The following is a 21,656-nucleotide window of genomic DNA, read 5'->3' as shown; positions in this document are numbered from 1 at the left end:
GCAGCGTTGGTTCCGGAGGTTTTTTTTTTTTTTCATTCATTTTTTTCCATAGGTCTTCATTAAAGCATTGTAAGCCATGAACCAAACTAACCTGCTATGAGGAGAATCGCAACATACTTTTATTTGAAGTAAAACATTTTCAAAAATTTGAAAATCAGACAAAAAAGACTAAGCAACAAGATTAAAGGGTTAGTTCACCCAAAAATGAAAATCCAGTCATTAATTTCTCACCCTCATGTCGTTCCAAACCCATGAGACCTTCGTTCATCTTCGGAACACAAATTAAGATATTTTAGATTAAATCCGAGAGCTCTCTGACCCTCCATAGACAGCAACGCAACTGCAATGTTCCCAGGTCCAGAAACGTAGCAAGGACATCGCTAAAATAGTCCATGTGACATCAGTGGTTCAACCGTAATTTTACAAAGCTACGAGAATACTTTGCGCACAAAAAGTAAACAAAAATAACAGCTTTATTCATTAATTCTTCTTCTCCTCATCCCATTTTTTACATCCAGATGGTGTAGTTACAGCATCCACCAGCAGTGGACACTAATGGACAGTGCTAACCAGCCAAACCTTGACCTTTTACCTGCTTCTGACTAGCAATAGCAAGTAGCAAATCATGCTTCACAGCTGTTGCGGAAAGGCTATTTAACAAAAAGTTACAAGTTCTTCTATATGCTCCACCACAACTTCCTGTTTCAATGGGAAATATGTATACACGGCAAAGAAAACATCTCATCAAGTAATTTCACGTGGCCTATCTAAATGTGTGAAACATTGAATAGAACGGATGTAAACTCATTCATTTCGATAACACCTGTGAGGTGAGAAATTATTCGTTCTTTTAATTCCGTCTGAACCTCATTAACTGATAATGAACGCACATACAAAGCAGGACAGTATCACAGCAGTGGCTTACAGTTGTCTGAACTTATCCAGAACAAGCGCGTTAGTGTTCCTTTTTCCTTTAAGGATACACACATGTACTTTAGATTGATTTGACCCCACAAAAGAACACACAAAAAAAATCATGCAGAATTTTGATTGCTTCACTTGAAACAATGAGAGAACATGCAAACACTCAGTGGAGCTAAACGCTTAGCGTCTGCATGTTTAACAGTCTGGGACGACTTTGTAATTGGCTCATTTTAGATATCAGACCCCCATGTAATAAAAGGTCCTGAGATTCATGGATGAATAGTAACATTTGTCCTGAGGGCAGTTGGTTTTAATTCCCATTTGGGAATGTCAGTGGGCCACAATAACAAAGCATACATATGTAAACATGCTAAAAAAACAATGAATATCAATAAATATCAGCAGTGTGATATGTGGCCCGACGAGTGCTGTTTTTTATATTCATTTAGATTTAGATTTTTTAAGAAATTTTAATCAAATAATGGCAATATGGGTAAATGATGATGAGTGAAGACAAATATTATTTTTCTGCTAATTTCTAAGATGCAGTACATTTGTATGTCCCCATCATATCTGTTTTAAATGTATTTTTATTCATTTATTTATTTAAAATGTTATTATTAAGTTTTATTTCATCACACTATCACAATAAAGTAAATACAGAAGAGAATTTTAAATTCTTTAGTTTGAGTGGATGATTTTTTTTCTTTATTTTCTTTTAATTTCATTTCATCATTAGATTCCAGGTTTTCCTTGTAAGCACCTGAGTTTAATCACAGCAAATTGTTTTTTTTATAATTCTACTGCACCAGTGCTTCTTTAATCTACAACACACGCATCTTATGATTATTATTATATTTAAGTTACAGTTTCAACATAGTGCATGATAAACGTGGCGCACCTAACGCTTCTGTAACGGCAGGCCAGGCAAATCCATTACCCGTCGCTTCAGACATACAAAATTCAGGAATACTTAATATCTGTCAAGAGCCGGTGATAATGTTATTATTGCTCTAAAAACATTAGTTCACAGTGAATTTGCTGCATTATTAGTTCGACTGAGCTGAAAATGCGGAATCGTCCCCGTTTCAGAGGCTGGATGGTTTCACCCAATCTGAATAAATAAATGATGTCTCTTTCCTAATGGACATGCCTACTTAAACATCGCATCCATTATTAATCCAACAGAATCTCTGACAGATGAGCTACAATAACGTCCCTGCCCGTTCCCGTTTCCCGTTTGGCCCGTTATCGACTTGAGTGCGCAGATAAACGAGCTTTACCTATCCGAACCTGAACGAAAGCCCTATAGATGAGGGCACGGCTAAGCCTGATTTAATGGGCAGTTTTTTAAGGGAAGAACTGCTGACCAGAAATGTTCAATATTCCACCCTCCGCTCCCGTATACGCACCTTACCCCGAGCCCGGCTGAAATGTGGCTTTAATTAGCGAGAAAAAGTCCTATCAAAGCTAGTTTGGCATTAAATATTCAGCTTTCTTTTCCGAGTAGATCAAGAGGGCTTAAACAGAAGCTATTCTTGACTTTAAATAGCCTTAAAAAATACGTGCAAGATCTGTGGGGATAAAATTGCACCTTGTTAGGTTATAACCTAACTCTCTATTTGCCTTCGCCGAGCTTTTTAATGGGCCTATCCGCGGCGGAGGAGGGCTTCCACACACAGATACGCTATTAGCCTTGTCACTCGTTTAATAATGACGGTTTATGAGCCATCTCCTTTACATATTTACTGTCCTTAGCCACACAGACTAGCATATGGCCATTTACAATGTCCTGCATTGCTCCGTTGGGGATTCCTGGACGTGGCTCCATTTGGTTATATACAAAACTCCTCCCTCCGGGGACGGCATTAGGCGTGACCTTTCACCTCTTCAAATACCCTGTGGTTTATGTGCTCTAATAACATGTGGCAAATATTTACCAGCCCGTGTTTTGATATATTGGAGCACCGCTGTGAATATTAGAAGATATTTTCTGCTCAATCGGGTTCCGATGTCAAGGTAGACGCGCACCCTGGAGAAAATACAGTGCGGTGCACAATGCGCCTCCTGTTCTTCCTCTCTCTTTTCAGAGCCCGGCTGCTGGCTTACATAATCAGAGTGAATGGAGGCAGATTAGTGAGTGTGCATATACATTTGAAAAGTTGCGTGTCCCCAGCGCACGTCGGCTGTGCAGGCCGCTGTTATTGGGTTCTCACCAGAGGCTGCGGCTCTTTAGGAGGACAAGAGAGTGTGTGAACACTTCAGGCGGTAGATTTAAAGCTGTAAATGGATTATTTCTTGGATATTAACCACCCCGAACAGCCAGATGGCTTCCGGGAGCCTTGCAAAGCCAAAAACACACACACAAACGCATAGGCGCCCACCAAGATACCTGAGTCTTTTAATCCCCTGCGGTGCAGTCTACAGCAGTGCTTCTCGACGGGTGCGTCGAGAGACAAAAATGGGTCACAGGTCACCGACAATGGTGCATATAATACATTTAACCGTAATTAGGATAGCAGTAAATAAATATATGTGTACATAGAAAATAATAATATTAGTGCTGTCAAACGATTAATCACATCCAAAATAAAAGTTTTTGTTTACATAATATATGTATGTGTGTACTGTGTTTATTTTATTATGTATATATAAATACACACACATACAGTATATATTTTGAAAATATTTACATGTATATACATTTATATTATTATATTTTATATTATATATAAATATATTTAATACATAAACATAAAATATTTTTCTTAAATATATATACATGCATGTGTTTGTATTTATTTATTTATTTAAATATACACAAAAACATTTATTTCGAATATGATTCAACTTTGACAGCACTAATATTATTATTTTGTATGTACACATTTATTTACTGCTATCCTAATCGATCACAATTAATCGTTTGACAGCACTAAATATTATCTTAAAATATATTACATTTAAATTGTGTAAAATATTTTATTATAATTTAAATATTAGACATTACATAGGTAATGAGTAATATTTGGCATATACCACCATTCAAATATTTTTTTTTTAATTTTTTTTAAAGAAGTGTCTTATTCTCATCAAGGCTGCATTCATTTGATCAAAATACAGTAAAAACAGGAATTATATATATATATATATATATATATATATATATATATATATATATAATAATTTATATAATATTTACATATTTATGTTAAAAATATATTTCAATTTTTTATTTTATTTATTTTTAAAATAACTAATTTATTATATTATACTTCAGAAATCATTCTGATATTCAGACTTATGAAACATTTCTTATTAACAGTTGTTTTGATTAATATTTTTATATATATATATATATATATATTTTTTTGGGAGTATTATTTATTTATTTTATTATAATTTAAATATTAGACATTACATAGGTAATGAGTAATATTTGGCATATACCACCATTCAAATGTTTTTTTTTATTTGTTTTTTAAGAAGTGTCTTATTCTCATCAAGGCTGCATTCATTTGATCAAAATACAGTAAAACAGGAATTATATATATATATATATATATATATATATATATATATATATATATTTATATAATATTTACATATTTATGTTAAAAATATATTTCAATTTTTTGTTTTATTTATTTTTAAAATAACTAATTTATTATATTATACTTCAGAAATCATTATGATATTCAGACTTATGAAACATTTCTTATTAACAGTTGTTTTGATTAATATTTTTATATATATATATATTTTTTGGAGTATTATTTATTTATTTTATTATAATTTAAATATTAGACATTACATAGGTAATGAGTAATATTTGGCATATACCACCATTCAAATGTTTTTTTTTAAATTTGTTTTTTAAGAAGTGTCTTATTCTCATCAAGGCTGCATTCATTTGATCAAAATACAGTAAAACAGGAATTATATATATATATATATATATATATATATATATATATATTATAATAATTTATATAATATTTACATATTATTTATGTTAAAAATATATTTCAATTTTTAATTTTATTTAATTTTAAAATAACTGTAATTTATTATATTATACTTCAGAAATCATTCTGATATTCAGACTTATGAAACATTTCTTCGTGTTTTTTTTTGTTTGTTTTTTTGTGAGTAAAAGTTCAAATGTCACCTCAGTAATATAAAATCAAACAGACTTACTTCTGCTTAGAAAATAACCATTAAATTATCATTAGAATTTCCTAGATGTCTCTCTATATCACCTCAGCTCTGTGATAATGTGTTCAGAAACTAGACATCAGTCCCAACAAAGACCGCTGCGATATTCCCTATTTCATATGCAGATGTGCAAAACCTTCAAATTAGACCTTCACGGGAAAGTACATACATTATAACTGTTAATTGCACCGCTGCTAAATTATAGAAACGCCAGTGTATGCCATATGTAAGCCTAACTAAACTCGCCAAGTATATTCTGACTTTCACACTTCTAATTGGCTGCTTCCTTGAAATCTTCCCAGACATGTGGAGCACAGGCCTTTTTAAAATGATTAAAAGACTTTCCTCTGTATATTTTACATGGGAATATTCCTTTTTTTGATGAGGACTAATTGAGTAGAGTGAACGGGGAATGTAATTCCATTTTTATGTGTTGGCACTTCCTGAAGTGAAGCAAGATGCTACAGGGACGTCTCACCTGATTGATACGACTGCCTGATGATTTTATCCTACAGAAATCAAAGGTTGTAATGCAATAGGGTCAAATGCTTTGTTTAGTTGCTTGCACTTGTTATCTAAAGCAAATTACAGTAGGCTAATTTCATGGACGGTCCCTCTGGAGCAACCTGAGGTTAAGTGTCTTCCTCCAGAGCGCAATGGTAATAGAGCCGGTTAGTGACTCTTCATTCAGGGTCACTACTTGTTGGGATTGAACCTGTAACCTTTGTGTGTGGGCAGTGCAGTTCCTTATCATGTTGTTGAGCACCTTTGGGTCTTTGATGTGGTTTAGTAATGTTAATAGCCTTAAATTATCTAAATGATTTACAGTGGCCACAAAACGCATTTGGACACTTAGTGTAAGACCTAGTGTCTAAATGTCATTGCATTAGATGCAATTACTTGGTATTTTCTTCTTACTTGGTATTTTTGTCTTGTTTTCCATTACATTAGTCTTATCTAAAAACCCTGATATACACACACACACACACACACACATATATATATATATATATATATATATATATATATATATATATATATATATATATATATATATATATTGTATTAAAAAAGTTTTGGAAAAAAATCATAATCATAACATTTCATATTCATAAAATGTCATATATATATATATATATATATATATATATACACAATGAAATTGTATGATTATGATTTTTCAGACACTTATTTTTTATACAATATACATATATATTTATGTGTATATGTATGTATGTGTGTGTGTGTGTGTGTGTATATATATATATATATATATATATATATATATTTCAAAACATTATTTATGTGTTATTTGGTATTTTGCAAGTTAGTTAGCATCAGGTATTTGTACTGAAAAACAAGACAAAATTGTCACTTGTCAAGCAAAACATTTAATAAAAATAAGTTTATTAGGTTTAAGTGTTGACAGTGAATAAATAAATACATTTATACATTAAATACATACATCCATACATACATAAGAAGTACTGGTTCTCATAAGTTAAATTAAACCTCATAATTAATCATAATTTGCAAAAAAAAAATAAGTTTGCGAATGCCACTTGGTTTGATGATTATCTAATGCAATATCATACATAGCCAAAGACATGATCAAATAATAATGATCGAAGTTAGATTTTAGTGATTTCATTGTGTGTTTTTGTCATGATGTATAAGTTTTAGAATTTTTTTTCCCCCTTTAGTTTTAGTTATTTTACTAGGTCAAATTAAACTAACTTTTTTTTTTTTTTTTTCTATTGGGGGTTCAAATAAAATAAAATAAAATATTTAGCTTTATTACATGTTATTTCAGTTAACTTAATGTTTTTATGGTTTTAGTTCCAATTATAATAAACCTGTTTCTGTGTCACATGATCCTTCAGAAATCATTCTAATATGTTGATTTGATCCTCAAGAAACATTTCTTATCAATGTTCCCAGTACTTTTTGAGGTCAGCGTGGGCTATTCTATTTAGTGTATACTAATAGCATTTCAATTAAATTTAATTTCACTGTATTATCTTGGGCCTTCTAGTATTTTTGTGCTAATGATATGAATATGGTATCCTACAATACATATGCAGCTGTAATATTGTGCTTTGTGATTGTATAATGTACATAAACCTTTTTCACGGGAGTTAAAATCCCTCTAGATGGCTTCACCGCCATAGTTAAGTTTGCATGGATTTGCATGTCTCCACGATTCTTCCAATGGGGAGGCCCGATAAGTAAATGTTCTCCATGCGTTTGTCACATGATTAACCTACATGCAAAGCTAACAACGGCATGATGTGGCTTCCCGTTCATCTGCATGTCCTCCCCACTCACTGCCTACTTAACTTGCAAATTCTTCTGAACTGTAACCTACTGTCTTATGGCCGTTGATTCTACATGTCCCTGTAGATGGGCTGTCATCAGAGGAGTGTGTGCGTGTAAGCAGCAGCTCCACACGCCACGTAATTGTGCGAGGAACTGTGAGGAATTCGGAGGGAGTTGTGACTCTGACTGGTGATGCGTTTCCTGTCCTCCCACTTTCTCATTTTTCACCACATACAGAAGCAAAGCGACGTGCATGAGATTCACACATGATCTGATCAGGGAGATAGAAACACTGCTGTGAATGATTTTGCATAGTGTTGCACCAACTATTGCAGTGCAAAATCCGGTTTTATCTACTAACCAACAGGTTAACCAGGGACTACACTGAAGAAAAAAGTGGTATAGAAATATTTCACAAATAATTACAAAGAACTGGCAAGGAACACACTGCTTTAAAGGAACAGTTCACCCAAAAATAAAAATGCACTGAAAATTTTCTCATCCTCAGGCCATCCAAGATATAGACGAGTTTGTTTCTTCATGGGAGCAGATTTGGAGAAATTTAACATTACATCACTTGCTCACCAGTGGATCGTCTGTAGTGAATGGGTGCCATTAGAATGAGAGTCCAAATAGCTGATAAAAACATCACAATAATCCACAAGCAATCCACACCACGCCAGTCCATCAATTAATGTATTGTGAAGTGAAAAGCTGTGTTTGTGAGAAACAAATCCATCAATAAGAGGTTTTAGCTTCAAACTGAAACTAAAATACAAGTCTTCTATATCCATAATATTGTTTTCTTCAATGATAAATTCATCTTGTCTGAATCAGGAGCAAAATATGCACAGATCAAGCACCATTTACAAGCCCAAACAGACCAAAACAGTTCTAAACAAATATGTGGGTGAATTTTAATGAGAGCGGACAACAAGAGATGGACTTTTTCACTGGAGGAAGTGTTATTATGGATTATGGACCCATATTTTGACCAGAAGAGACAGTTTAAAGTTAAACCGCTTTAATGATGGATTTGTATCTTAAAATAAATATTTGCTTCGTGAGATGTTAATTGATGGACTGGAGTGGTGTGGATTACTTGTGGATTATTGTGATGTTTTTATCAGCTGTTTGGACTCTCATTCTGACGGCACCCATTCACTGCAAAGGGCTCACTGGTGCAATGCTAATGCTAAATTTATCCAAATCTGTTCATTTTGTTTTTGCAGATCATGGCAGCAGTAATTAATGATCAAATGATCAACTGTTGTCAGTTGCAAGGTATTTAAAGGGGTCATATGATGTTGCTAAAAAGAACATTATTTTGTGTATTTGGTGTAATGCAATGTGTTTATGCGGTTTTAGGTTGAAAAAACACATTATTTTCCACATACTGTACATTATTGTTGTTCCTCTATGCCCCGCCTTTTTGAAAAGAGTCCATTTTTACAAAGCTCATCGTTCTGAAAAGCGAGGCGTGCTCTGATTGGCCAGCTATCCAGTGCGTTGTGATTGGCCGAATACCTCAAGCGTGTGACGGAAATGTTACGCCCCTTACCATGTTGTGATGCCGTGTCCCGGAGCAACGAGACTAAAACAATAAAACCCTCTCTAAATGAGGCATTTGTTGCATTCAGTGAGGACATAATTACTGATTATAATGAACGGCAAAAAAGCACTACTCTACACTACTCAAAACTCGCGTTTGAATAGTCAGTAGCAAATTCTTTAAATATCGAAACATACTTACAAGCTGTGAGTCAGAAGCACCAGACTGTCCTTGCGACGTTGGAATTTTATACTTTATATTGTTCAAAGCCATTCATAGTGTTCACATTGTAGGCTACTCTCCCAGGTTCAGGAAACAGTCCTCCGTAAAATGCGCTGCACACACTCGGATATTTGCGTTGTGCTGTTTTGGAACAGTGTTGTATAACTTAACCACTGATTTCTAGTTGTGAACTCATTTGGAAGGCCAAACAAAGTTCTTGGAGGCGAATGGCGGCGGCAACAACAATACTGCAGCGTGAATAAAAGTTACGCCTTTATTCATTGCGTATACGTTTGGGCGGTGTTATGCAAATCTTCCCACACCGTGACGTAGACATGTGGGAACATGTTTAAACGAGGCGTTTTAGGAAGGCGTGGCAGAGTCTTAACTTTTATAAAGAATATCTCTTTGGGTTTGAGATTTTAATCTTTGCAACTTTACAGATCTTATATATGCACAAACAACTTGTAACACTCCAAAGACAAAGGAAAACATGAAATCACATCATATGACCCCTTTAAACATTCAGATGCTTTAATTGCTACAGTATCACAATCTAGCATTCAAAACTAGCCTGCAAGAAAATTCTTGGTGAATTTACTCCACTTTTTCTCCTTGCAGTACATCGTCACTCACTATGTGAAACGTTTTTATAAATAGTCCATGAACAGTAATTCTGAAAATCACACAAATGTGCTGCTTAATCATGTTTAATAAGGCTACTGAATTCTGACAGGCATGGTGCTTTTTTCATGTTTAACACTTTCACCGTTCACACTAAGTGCGGGCGTAAAAGAGTTTCAACTATTTTCAAATATAATTGCAATTAAGGGGTGTTCACAGCAGAACCTTGCAGTATTTAACCTTGAAAAGACTTCCTCCACAATAATCAGCTTTTTAACAGCTAATGACTCCGATGTAAGTTCACACTGTGCAGGCAGGGCTGTGAACAGTCCTGTTCATTAGAGATGTTAACCACTTGGGTTTCATCTATAAGGACTTAATAAGACCAGCGCTCAGGTTACAGACATTTAGGTGACAGATTATGTGTAGCTCTTGTTATCACGTTTGATCTACATGGCAAACCTGTCACAATTAGTTCTGTCTGTGATTGCATGTAGCGTCCTTTAATGAAACTGTAATTTTACCACTTTAAGTCAACATGACATAGATAATTGACCCCGTTTGCTTTGTCAATGCATGTGTCCAGTCTTATTGTGCACAAATTATGTACAAGTTATAAAGTCTTTTAATTTAAGAGACTACTGCAGATAATCCAATAACTTTCAGATGGACAGAATCAATAGTTTTTTGTTTTGTTTTGTTTTTCTCTTTTTTTCTCTCTCACTCTCTCTCATTGAATATCTTGTTATCTGAAATATGAAATCACATTCTGGAAGTAAAATGGGTTGTGAATGACTTTTCAAGTTGACTTTGACAGAATATGTTTGCAATTATTTATTTATTATTATTATTTTTATCCTTATGTTGTTTCAGACAAATGACATTTATTATCAACGTCATCAAACATGGCACAATGTGTTTTTTCTCTTTTTTTTAAAAATTCCGAACATGATTAATATTTGAGAGTTTTGATAGAATATGGAAAGTTTAACAGTGAATAACAACTTAATTTTTTATTCTGTTGTTCACAGCAAACTATTGCATGACTTAAGAAGACCGGAAATACTGAGTAACTACTTATATGTTGCTTGTATGTGTTTTTTTTTTTCTTGTTGAAAATCCTGTTGCACATTTTTTCATGTAGACTTTACAGAATATTTTAAGCAAGCAAATAAGTAAAAAAAATAAAATAAAATGTTGTTATTGTTCACATGTGCCTTTTATAAAAATAATTAAATTAAAAAATAATAAAAAACTTTTTATTCCAAACATGAACTCTAAAATCACATGGAAATAAAATTGGTTGTGAATGTCTTTCCATGTTGGCTTTATTTGAATGTTCTAACAAAAATAAAATAAAATTCTGTAATTTTATGATCATGTTTGTTGCTCACAGAAAGCCACTGCATGACTTAAGAAGACTTATATAACATAAACAACTTTTATGATGCCGTTGAGTTGTTGTTTTTTCTCTAGTGGTTTAAAATTCTATTTCACACTGATATCACATTTTGGAAATAAATGGGTTGTGAATGTCTTTCTATGGTGACTTTAACATAATATTTTAGCAAAAAAAAAAAAAGTTCTGTTATTATTTGCACACATTGTTTCAAATGAATAGTATTTAGTTTAATTGCCATCAAACATGGCACGATACGGCTTAAAATATTTTCATTCCAAACATAAATGATATTTGAGGGTTTTGACAGAAGGTAAGGTTAACAGTGAATAACACCTTAAATTTCACTTTGTTGTTCACAGTAAGTATGACTTCAGAAGACTTATAGTGTAAATAATACTCAAAATAGTGTAAACTATTTATGTTGCTTTTAATTTTTATTTACAGTATTTATTTATTTATTTATTCATATTTATTTATTTATTTTTGGTTCTTTGAAGGCCAACATGTGTATCCAGTATAGTTGACACAAACTAAACAAAAGTCCTCATTATATCATGACCCCAAAAGGAACCTCTTCAAAACAACACAGTGCTCAGATTTACACGTCCGTATAAAGTAATTTTTACATGAATTCAAGTTAAGATGTGCATAGCGAGTCTTAAGCAATTACGAGTTAATTGTTCCTCCTAATTGCCTTCGGAAGACTGCAGAATTCCATAGAACGTTCCAGACACAGTGTTATGACAGCTCTGAACGTACGAGCCAAGAGTTTGGAGTGTTCTTGTGTGCTGCTTTTTAATCTGAGCCCGGCAGATGAGAGGCTCAGTAATTGCTATATATTGCTCTTTGTTTCAAGGACCTTTGATGATCCCAAAGCCATGCCTTTATCAGAAGACAAAGTAATTAGAAGGGAAAATGAAGGGAGGGAGGTGGTGGGGGAGGACGGGGGTCTCGTCTTCTGATTAGCAGACTTCTCACCCTCCACGTACACTCTGATTATTTTTATAGACTCTTCGCGTGTCGGTGTTGGTTCACGGTGAAAATGAAGATTCAAATGTGCAGTCAGCATGTTGTTGTGTTTGCGCTGCTTAATAATGATAATAAAACAAGGTGATAATGGGCCAGGTTTGACGGGAAAAACACTTGTTTCTTGCTGACTGTTCAGCCATGCAGAAAATATGCTTCAACTGCCAAATACATTATTATTATTATTATTGAATGTATGATCATTTTATAATTTTTTTTACTTTTTATGATTTTATTAATTAATTTATAATTATTATTAATCTTTTTGTTTAATTTTTATATTTTTTTTATTAGTTAATTTATTTTAGTAATAATGATTTATTTGCACAAAAAGGAAGTGTAATTGCCATAAAATATATACGATTTTCCTTGATAACAACCATGTATTTAAAATGATTTTCTTAAAATGAATTCTAGATCTAGGAATTCTAGTTTTGTAAAGACATATATTAATACATATATTAGTCACAATTTGTATTTGTCTAGAAAAATAATTTCAGGCATTTACAAAAATAATTCAGTAATTCAATTAACCTCCCTTCATTTAAAACAAAAAAACAAATTAGTAATTCAGTTTATATATATATATATATATATATATATATATATATATATATATATATATATGTGCTTGTTCAGCCATTGACATGTTAACAGTTTTACATATTTTTGGACCTATGCAATTATTTTTAATATGCATTTCATTGTTTCATTTCAAGTAGAGTTTACAAACCGTTGTTGTATGTGACGTGCTTGCATATGCAATATTGTATTTACAAAAACATGATAAATGTCTTTTTACGCAATTGTTGTTGAATATCTTCAATCTCCTTTTCCTTTTTCCTGCAGTGGAGCACGGGGTTATGAACACACATGGTGGGAGAGTTTGCACAAGTTCAGTATCAGGTTCGGATGAGGATGAAACTGATCCAGGATATCCCAGCCAAAAGGATGTGTCTCATTTTCCAGGGAATTTCCTCCTCTATGGACTGCAAGGAAGAGTGGTGGAGCGATTTGATATGTGGGGTGTATAGGATAAAGCAGGCCAGAGGGGGTCATTCACAAGGCTTACTTTACCAGGTTACTTTATTTAAGCACATTCTTACAGAATTGTCTGTGTGTAGCTTGAATGCTTGGAAATATACAGTCCAACTATACAGACATTATTGTGAGTGTTTGTTTGTTTTTTTTAACTCATCTAACAGTGTTTCCGGGAAATGATCCACCCTGTAAGGCCTCGACAGAACGACCCAAACATTAGTAAGTGAAAGCACACATTTACACTTCTCTTTGGTTCCAATGACAAATTTGTTTATGGATCTATATGTTAAGTCCTATTTGTGTGTTATTCTGTAACATCCACCGGGGAACGCTGACCTTTTCTTCTACACATAATGGATTGAAATATTGAGTTCATGGCTTTGGTAATTAATTGTTATTATTTCATTTATTTATTTATTTAAGAGATGAAACTATATTTCAGGCAAACAAGAAGGATGAAAAGATTTTGAATTAGGCAGCATGACCTATTTTTATATGATATATGAGCGATATGAGTATTGCTGCTACATATATACAATTAAGAGAGAAAGAAACTTAAATAAATAATAGTATCCAGTAACTTAAATATATAATACAATTTGTAATAGTACGTAATATTACATATACTATATCATATTATAAATGTATAATAATTTTATTTGTTTTCTGATTATTTAATGGTGCAAAAAAGTTCTATTGAAATATTCCAGTTATTTACGTATTAAATGTATATTAAATACAATATACAAATTAATATTAAATATTTAAGTATATTATAATGTTATTTTCCTCTTTTATTTTCTGTTTATTTAATGGGTCAAACCAAAAGATCAGATTACTCATAGCAAACTAAGTCTGACATCACTGCAAACATAGCTTTTATTTGTTTGTTTGTTTTAAACGCTGATGTTTGTTTTAAATGAATTCTGATTGGATGACATTGGATGAGATGCATGTCCCACTTTTTAATTGAGCTTTTCTTCATGTTTCCTCATCATTTTCACAAGAAAATCAAAGATGTCAATCATGTTCACTGTTATCTAGATATATTTACCACAATAATCAAAATCATACAGATGAATCAATTTATCTCTACTCATCTAAATGATGTACAACAAGTGTGTGAGTGTATTTTGTTTAGTTATGAGTGTGAAAGTGGCCCCAGATTAAAATGATTTCAGGGTAGATTGTGAACAATTATGAGAACCATGCTGTTGGGACTCCATTCCTGCACCCATGGGAGAAAAAAAAAGAGAGAGAGAGAGAGAGAGTGTATGTGTGGAGAGGAAAACACAACCCGCACATCATTCAGTCACCGCAAATGGGACATGTATAGGAGTTACGCTCTGTCTTTGCGCACATTTTGGTTTTAAACAACACACAGCGGTTTCAGCATGTTTTCACTGGGATAAATTACAGAGCTTACGTCTATCAGGCATGAAACGTCTATGAGGTTCAGGGGGTTTGTTCCTCTCAAGAGCAATAAAGTATTAAGATGCCAAAATATCCCTGCCTTCGATAGACCGATAGCTAATTCGATCAGCCCGGAGCGACTCCCCGCAAATCTAAGGTCACAAACCCCTCCGATTTGTGAATTTGATTGACGGTCGTGCGCCTCGCTGATGAGATTTCCAGAAGTTTCTCTGGTTCGTGCTGATTTTACTGAGCTATGTGATTTGCTGGAGGCCTCATGGGACACATTGGAACACTGAACCACTGAAAAAAAAAAAAAAGTTTCGTTACGCTCGGTTCGCTCTACATACTGTTGTGCTTAATGCCGAGGGTAAAAACTGGTCACTTCTGTTTCTTTAAGATTAATCAGCCGGGAGGTCGCAGATAACTGTGTAAAACACGTGTGCGCTGAATCTTGCCGATTGTTCATTTCTAATGGCGCAGAAATATGGTGACACTGTAAAAACGCAACGTTCGGACAATTACGCAGGGGCAAGTCACAGTCAACTTCGATTTACGTCGAAATATGTGGATTATTTCAAACCGGCATTCCTACTGAGTGAGGCACCAACTGATGAGGGCTTTTTTTAATAGTCTCATTCATTACATGCAGCTGCTTCCAATCTATTGACATAAGGAGGAAATAAAAGCTAAAAGCTCCATACTTTCACTTGTATAAACCCGATGCATTAGCGCAATGACCACCTGCATATTTTCCCCAACCTCATTAGCGTGTTCCTCTCAGACCTTCGGTCTATCAGTACCTTAGTGTGTGTAGCGTGTAATTTGAGTGAGCATGGGATAATAAAATTATATGAAATGAAATTACATACATGAGCAAGAAAAAACAACACGGGCTGAACTCTGCATGACCGTTACCTCTTCCTGACTGTAGATTTACGAGTCAGTGGGTGTAGAGCGAGCGAGAGAAGGCCCCCGTTTCGACCAAGACGAAAGGTTAGCGCACGACTCCTGTTGAGACTCTCTGAGCTCGCCATCTTCAAAGCGGTTCGAATTTGGACTTTCGTAATTAGCAGACACTTCTTACAGCTCGTCAGCTGCGGCGGTTCCCCGGGGAGCTCTCGTCTAATAGAGAGCGGCTCCTCCATCTGACGCCGTGTCGCTCCGAGTGCCACGCCACACCCCCACGCACGGGCCACTGCTGTCGTATACCGCCATGCCTTGGCACGTGCTTAGCTGTTACCCTTAACCACACAGGAACGCTAACTGGCATGCACAACCTTCATTTCAGCCCTCAGGCATTATGGGACCGTAATTCTCTTCAAACCTGAAGTGTGCTTTAACTTTGTCACATGCTAGCGTGATTGAAGGTTATCCGTGCTCTAGTCTCGCCCACGGACCGCCCACAGTCCATTCGCTGACTGTCTGATGCACACAAACCTGGCAAGCGCTTGCAAAAATCACGAAATCCAATCGGAACGCCTGGATTCGAACGCAAGTCACAGTGCACGCTTTTAGCAATCCACTGGTGCAAAATTGTGATTTTAGAAATACATATTCAATCAGTTTACTAAAGTTTAACAGATCACATTCGATTGTTTAAAGATAAACCTTGTTTAGTTTGAGTCACTTATTAGAAAGTAAACTAGACGTCTGCTTTGTTTGTTCGGTCAAAAATTGCAAACACAAATTTACACACTTTTTACCTCATTTTTCTTTACATTAGTTTAACAACTGCCATTATTTGAATACATTTTTATTAAAGCGATGGATTTTGCCTAAGCTTCACATTAAAATGGTCATTTTATGTCAATCAAACATTTTCTTGTCTACTGTAGATCCCTGCTGAAAAAAAAAACAAAAAAAAAACAGCCAAAAACTGTCAACACTGAAAATATATTGGCGTAACAACTATTTCTTCACCTGTAAAATGATCGTACATTTTACAAACAATTACAAAGAAACCAACAATGTGAAATAAACGTGAAATTTTGAAGCGGAAATAAATAAATAGTATAGTAAATGGTAATAGTAGTAAAATAAATAGTATTTTCTTTTAAAATGTGCTCCAGTTATATTTATTTTATTTACAGATAAATATAAAAATAAAAATCTGTATTCTGGTTAGCTGGTCTCAGCTGGTTTACAAAGGATTTAGCTGGTTTAAGGTGGTCAGCTGGTCTCCCATCTTGACCAGCTAAAGAAGTGGTCAAAACCCTTTTAAAACCAACTTGCTAAACCAGCTAACTTAGGCTGGTTTTAGCTGTTTTTTTAGCAGGTTTGTTGTCGGAATAAGCTGCAAAACAAGCAATATTCCATGCTGAAAGGCAAAAGTCATCCTACATGACGTTACAACCCATAGCAATGCAAGTTTTACTTTACATAATGTTGCGTTCAAAAGTAATTCGTAGTGCAACGTAATTACACATTCCCAGAACTGCTGCAAGTTTTTTGCTAAGTGGGAATCAGCGTGAACTCTCAGAAGCAGTTTATTGTTAGCTAACTAGATAATAGCACGTGGTCTAATAGCACAAACTTTTGAAGGTCACTCTGCCGCCCCCTTGAGTTCTGGAGTTTGTCACATCAATGCAAGAGTGCAGGTCAAGTGTGTTCAGAGGGTCAACACGTTTACAGTGCATTGGTAGAGCATTCAAATCAGTGTTAGCATGCTTGTGTATTTTTCTGTTTGACTTGTTTGGCTATAAGCAACCGTTTCAGGACAAGGATTTGTACCGCTCTACATTAGCATGATATAAGACTATGTAAGATATTTCAATAGACGCACTAGAAACACACTTTTAAGTGTCGTGGAGTTGCCAAACCTAGTGAAGCAAAGTGCTGTGACTCAATAACACAACATGATAGACAGTGATTTGTGTTTAAACTCTCTGTGATGGGTTTGTTTAATTCAGAGCCTGGCCGAGGGGTGAGAACTGGATATATATAGGTGTCAGGAAGATATCGCCGCATTTTTTTTATGGTCTCGACTATCACGGTGACAAAAAAGCATACTTCATACCCTCTCACAGCTGACGTGTGTGACATCTGGTTTTCACTTAGGCCTGCAGGAAAAATACCTTGGGAAATATGATGTCCAATATAGGGACTGGAGCTAATCTAAGCCAGCGGTACACAAATCATCTCTCACTCTCAGGCAGAAGAGAGTACTTCTCTCCAGACCAGCAATGCATCTGTAAACAAATCATAGTATTAATGGGGATGGAAATGAATCATCCATCTCCACTGGCCTGTCGCCCTGCTCATGACAACAACATGATTTCTCTTCAGGCCTTTAAGTGGGATCTGCTCAGGCAGAGAAAGAAAAAACGTGGCACGCTTAAGATCTACATGCCATAAAATATGACTGTGCAAAACTACTGTGGGTACAGCTGCCGAGACGAACACCTAGACATGCGATGGTATTGAACAGAGGGTATCTGTGGTTTTGAGGTCTAAACAGAGAGAACAAAATGTTGAGTTTCATATTGCCATTATACTAGTTAGAGCTGGGCAGCATACCGTATGTTAATGTAGAAATGCATCAACTGGAACACTGTATACATTTTTCAATTTTGTAAATGAAAAAGATATTGAATTATGTTTTATAAAAAAAAAAAAATGCTGTTTCAGTCTTTATACTTAAAAGTTTTGTGTTTAATTCAAGGTGTTTATCATTTCTTTATAATTAATTGTTCAATTTATTAATAATTTCTGAGTGAAAATTATTCCTATCATTTTTCAACTAATATTAGTTTAGCTGTTTTGATTCTTTAGTAAAAATGTAAATTATAAAACTAGTTTCAAATAAAAAGACAAAATAATGAAATAATGTGAGATGAAGTACTGTACCTGTCATTTGTAAAGTATTTATAAACTTAATAGTATCCAAATTATCAAAAAAGGCATTGCCACGTTTGTTTAATGCATAAACCATTTTAACTGAATTTACAAGACAAAATAACTATATCGTGACACATACTGCTACTTGTGGATACATATAAACTTATTCCCTTTTTATTAAAACTAGCATGGAAAACTGGCATTTAATTACTTATTTATTTATTTATTTTAATTCATTCATTCATTTATTGTCTTTAGCCACTTTTATGTTCTCCATAGTAGAGTGAGGGCTGGAAATTACGGATAGAACATGGAGAGACAGCAGGATCAGGAAATTAACTCATGTTAAGCATAATATACCATGGTGATATCACCATTGAAGTACTTTAGTGTAACATTTAATAACCCCATTTAACAAATGTGTTGATGTCGTTCAATCAAGTTGAAATAATTGAAATAAGGACATATTGACACATACAGTACCACAGTTCTTTCTTGTAATGGTAACCACCGTGGCTCCAGCTAACATGAAGTTTTCATTATATTACACCTCAAACTGTTATGAAGATGTCAAATCCAGTAGCCTATAGAGTCCTTAGTGTTATATTAATTATAGCAGGGCACATTAGAGACATTTCCAGCAAAAAGAAAGTTGTTAGAAGTAAATGACCTTTTAAACTTTACCCATTTTAAAGAAAGTGTTAAAGCTGGGTTAAAGGTATAATTCAATTAAGATGTAACAGCAGGACGTGTGCTTGATAAGCTCAGCTTTGTTGATTAGCGACGACGATGAACTTTAGCCAATCTCCCTACATCATTAAGAACTGACTGACATAATGAACGCCCGGCCATACATCTCTCACAGCGTTGTTCCAGTTTTGAAGTTAAAGTCTCGCAGTAGCAGGGAGGCCTATTGTTGTGTTTTTGTTTTTTTTCCCTCCTAATTCTGATCTGTTTATCTTGGTGAGAAACAAACATGCTCAGTCGTTTTTTCCCTCTTTTTATGTTGCGCTGGTGTATGTTGGGGGTGGAGGGTATTCCCCGGGGGTTTTCACCTCCTCTGTCTCTGCTTATTGGATATTCAAATTTCAGTCAGACGCGCACAATAATACACATTTAACATCTTGTGACTGACACTTTGGGAAGGTCTTTGTTTTCATAAAAACAAACACATATGCAATGACACAAACAGACAAGAACAAAACAGCATCAGGAAGCAACGCTGACAGGCTAACATGACAAGTTAAACTAAAGCAAGGTCATGTGATGCTCTGCAAACAAAATAAGAAAATGTATGATATTCATGAGGAAGCGTACAGCTCTGTGATCCAGTCACAATGACCCCTTTAAAGGAACTGTTCATCTAAAATGAAAGTTCTGTCTTTATTTACTCACTGTTCTTTTCTTTCAGTGGAACACAAAATGAGAATTTATGAAGAGTCTTTTTTTCCATGCAGTATGACAGTATGAAGCAACCACAGATGTCAAGCACCATAAAATGACTTTAATGACTTTACTCAAAGACTTCTTATAATGACTTTATTCAAAGCTTTCTGAAGTCATATGATAGCTCTGTGTGAGAAATAGAGGTTTAAGTTGTTATTAACTGAATATTCAAACTGAAGTGCAAGATTTTTAAATCTTTATTTATTTATACAAAAAAAAAATCTCATGAAACCTGTCAAGGTCAGGTCTTAATTTGTAACTTACTTATTGTTATAAATAAATTCTATAAATATGTATATTTGTATTAATATAAATAAAATAGATGGATAGATAGAATGTACATGCATATTCATTTATACTTTGTCCTTTTTTCAGCTTAACAGCCTGTGGTGAATGAACTGAACTGTACGGAGGATTCTTCCAAAATAATGTTCTGCTCCATGGAAACAAATAACTGCATTTATTCTGAATGAGTTGGACCGACATGAGGGTGAGTAAATAATGCCAGAATCTTCATTTCTTTGGTGAGAGCTAACCCTTTAAGGAAAATAATACAAAATAAACAGCAGCAAAAAACATTGTGCTTCACATCTGTGCAGATATAATGGAAAGACGCAGCTATATCATTAAAATTCAGATCAGATGCCTCAACATATTTAGGCAGGCCGAGGAGGAGGCTGCCCATAGCTGTTTCATTGATTGGTTGCAGGGGCGAATGCTCAATTTCGTACCTTGAGTTATTTTGCATTACCGTCCAGATGGTATTTATCAGGCTATGTAAATTAACACAGTCAAGCTGATTGCATGTCAAAAATAAGTAGTTAAACCTTGAAGGCATTTATTTTCCATGTGCGCTAATGGGCGCTTCTTGTGTTTCTTCAGACGAGGTTCCTTGTTGAAATTCATGTTTGATAAATTCGAAGGATTTCGGGGTAATTTGGCCATCGAGAGTGCTGTTGATCCTTCGAGTGTATATTTGAACCTCAGGGAGTTGAACATCGCATCTGCATATCCGAGCTCAAATATATACTTAGAGTGATTGGTTTAAACATTAAGTTGTTGATCTTGTCCCAGATAGATTTGTCAAAACGTCAGCCGCCCACCCCCCGCTTTCAATTCCGAACGGTGCGACTAATCCTTAAATACCGCTCTGAAATACATCTTTACTAAATTCATTGATTGAGTTAGTCAAACTTACATTCCGCCCTAATTTCGCAGTCAGGGCATGGAATAAATATTCCTCAATCCATTTATTTTCCATAAGGGAGGATAACCGGCTAGGCGAGTCCTTACATTTCAATTAGACGGCGAGCGAGAGAGGAGAAGCGGTGGTCAGTGGACTGGCTGTCAGGATAATCACAGCGGACAAGCCGCCGCTGGCCCTTAATCCTAGCAGATAACAACGGCCGCAAATTCGCACTCCGCACTGAGAAACCGGAGCAGACAAACGCACATGTCATGCTAAACCAAACACGTTTAGCCCAGGGATCCCACCATTACCGGCAGATCGACACGATAACCCGGCCGCCCTTTAAAGGAGTATTTATTTGACAGATAAGATTGACATGGGACTTGGCCTGCTAGAAAACAACAACTTATCCGTTTAAGGACAAATGGCTCTGTTCAAAT

The 21,656-nt window shown here is 34.8% G+C and overlaps 1 long non-coding RNA gene across 1 annotated transcript in view; it reads left to right on the top strand.

Moving 5' to 3' along the window:
* Positions 1–21,656, top strand: part of LOC131551359 (uncharacterized) — a 65,358-nt gene that overhangs the window by 5,497 nt on the left and 38,205 nt on the right. Inside the window, exons 3-5 of the long non-coding RNA XR_009273736.1 lie at positions 13,137–13,367; positions 13,493–13,547; positions 20,403–20,517. This is a non-coding gene — a long non-coding RNA (uncharacterized LOC131551359). The remainder of the gene's footprint in view (positions 1–13,136; positions 13,368–13,492; positions 13,548–20,402; positions 20,518–21,656) is intronic.

The sequence above is a fragment of the Onychostoma macrolepis genome, chromosome 12 (genome assembly GCF_012432095.1).
Source record: "Onychostoma macrolepis isolate SWU-2019 chromosome 12, ASM1243209v1, whole genome shotgun sequence".
NCBI classification, from domain to species: Eukaryota; Metazoa; Chordata; class Actinopteri; order Cypriniformes; family Cyprinidae; genus Onychostoma; species Onychostoma macrolepis.
Note: the sequence above shows the minus strand (reverse complement) of the source record. Positions and strands in the feature narration are given on the sequence as shown.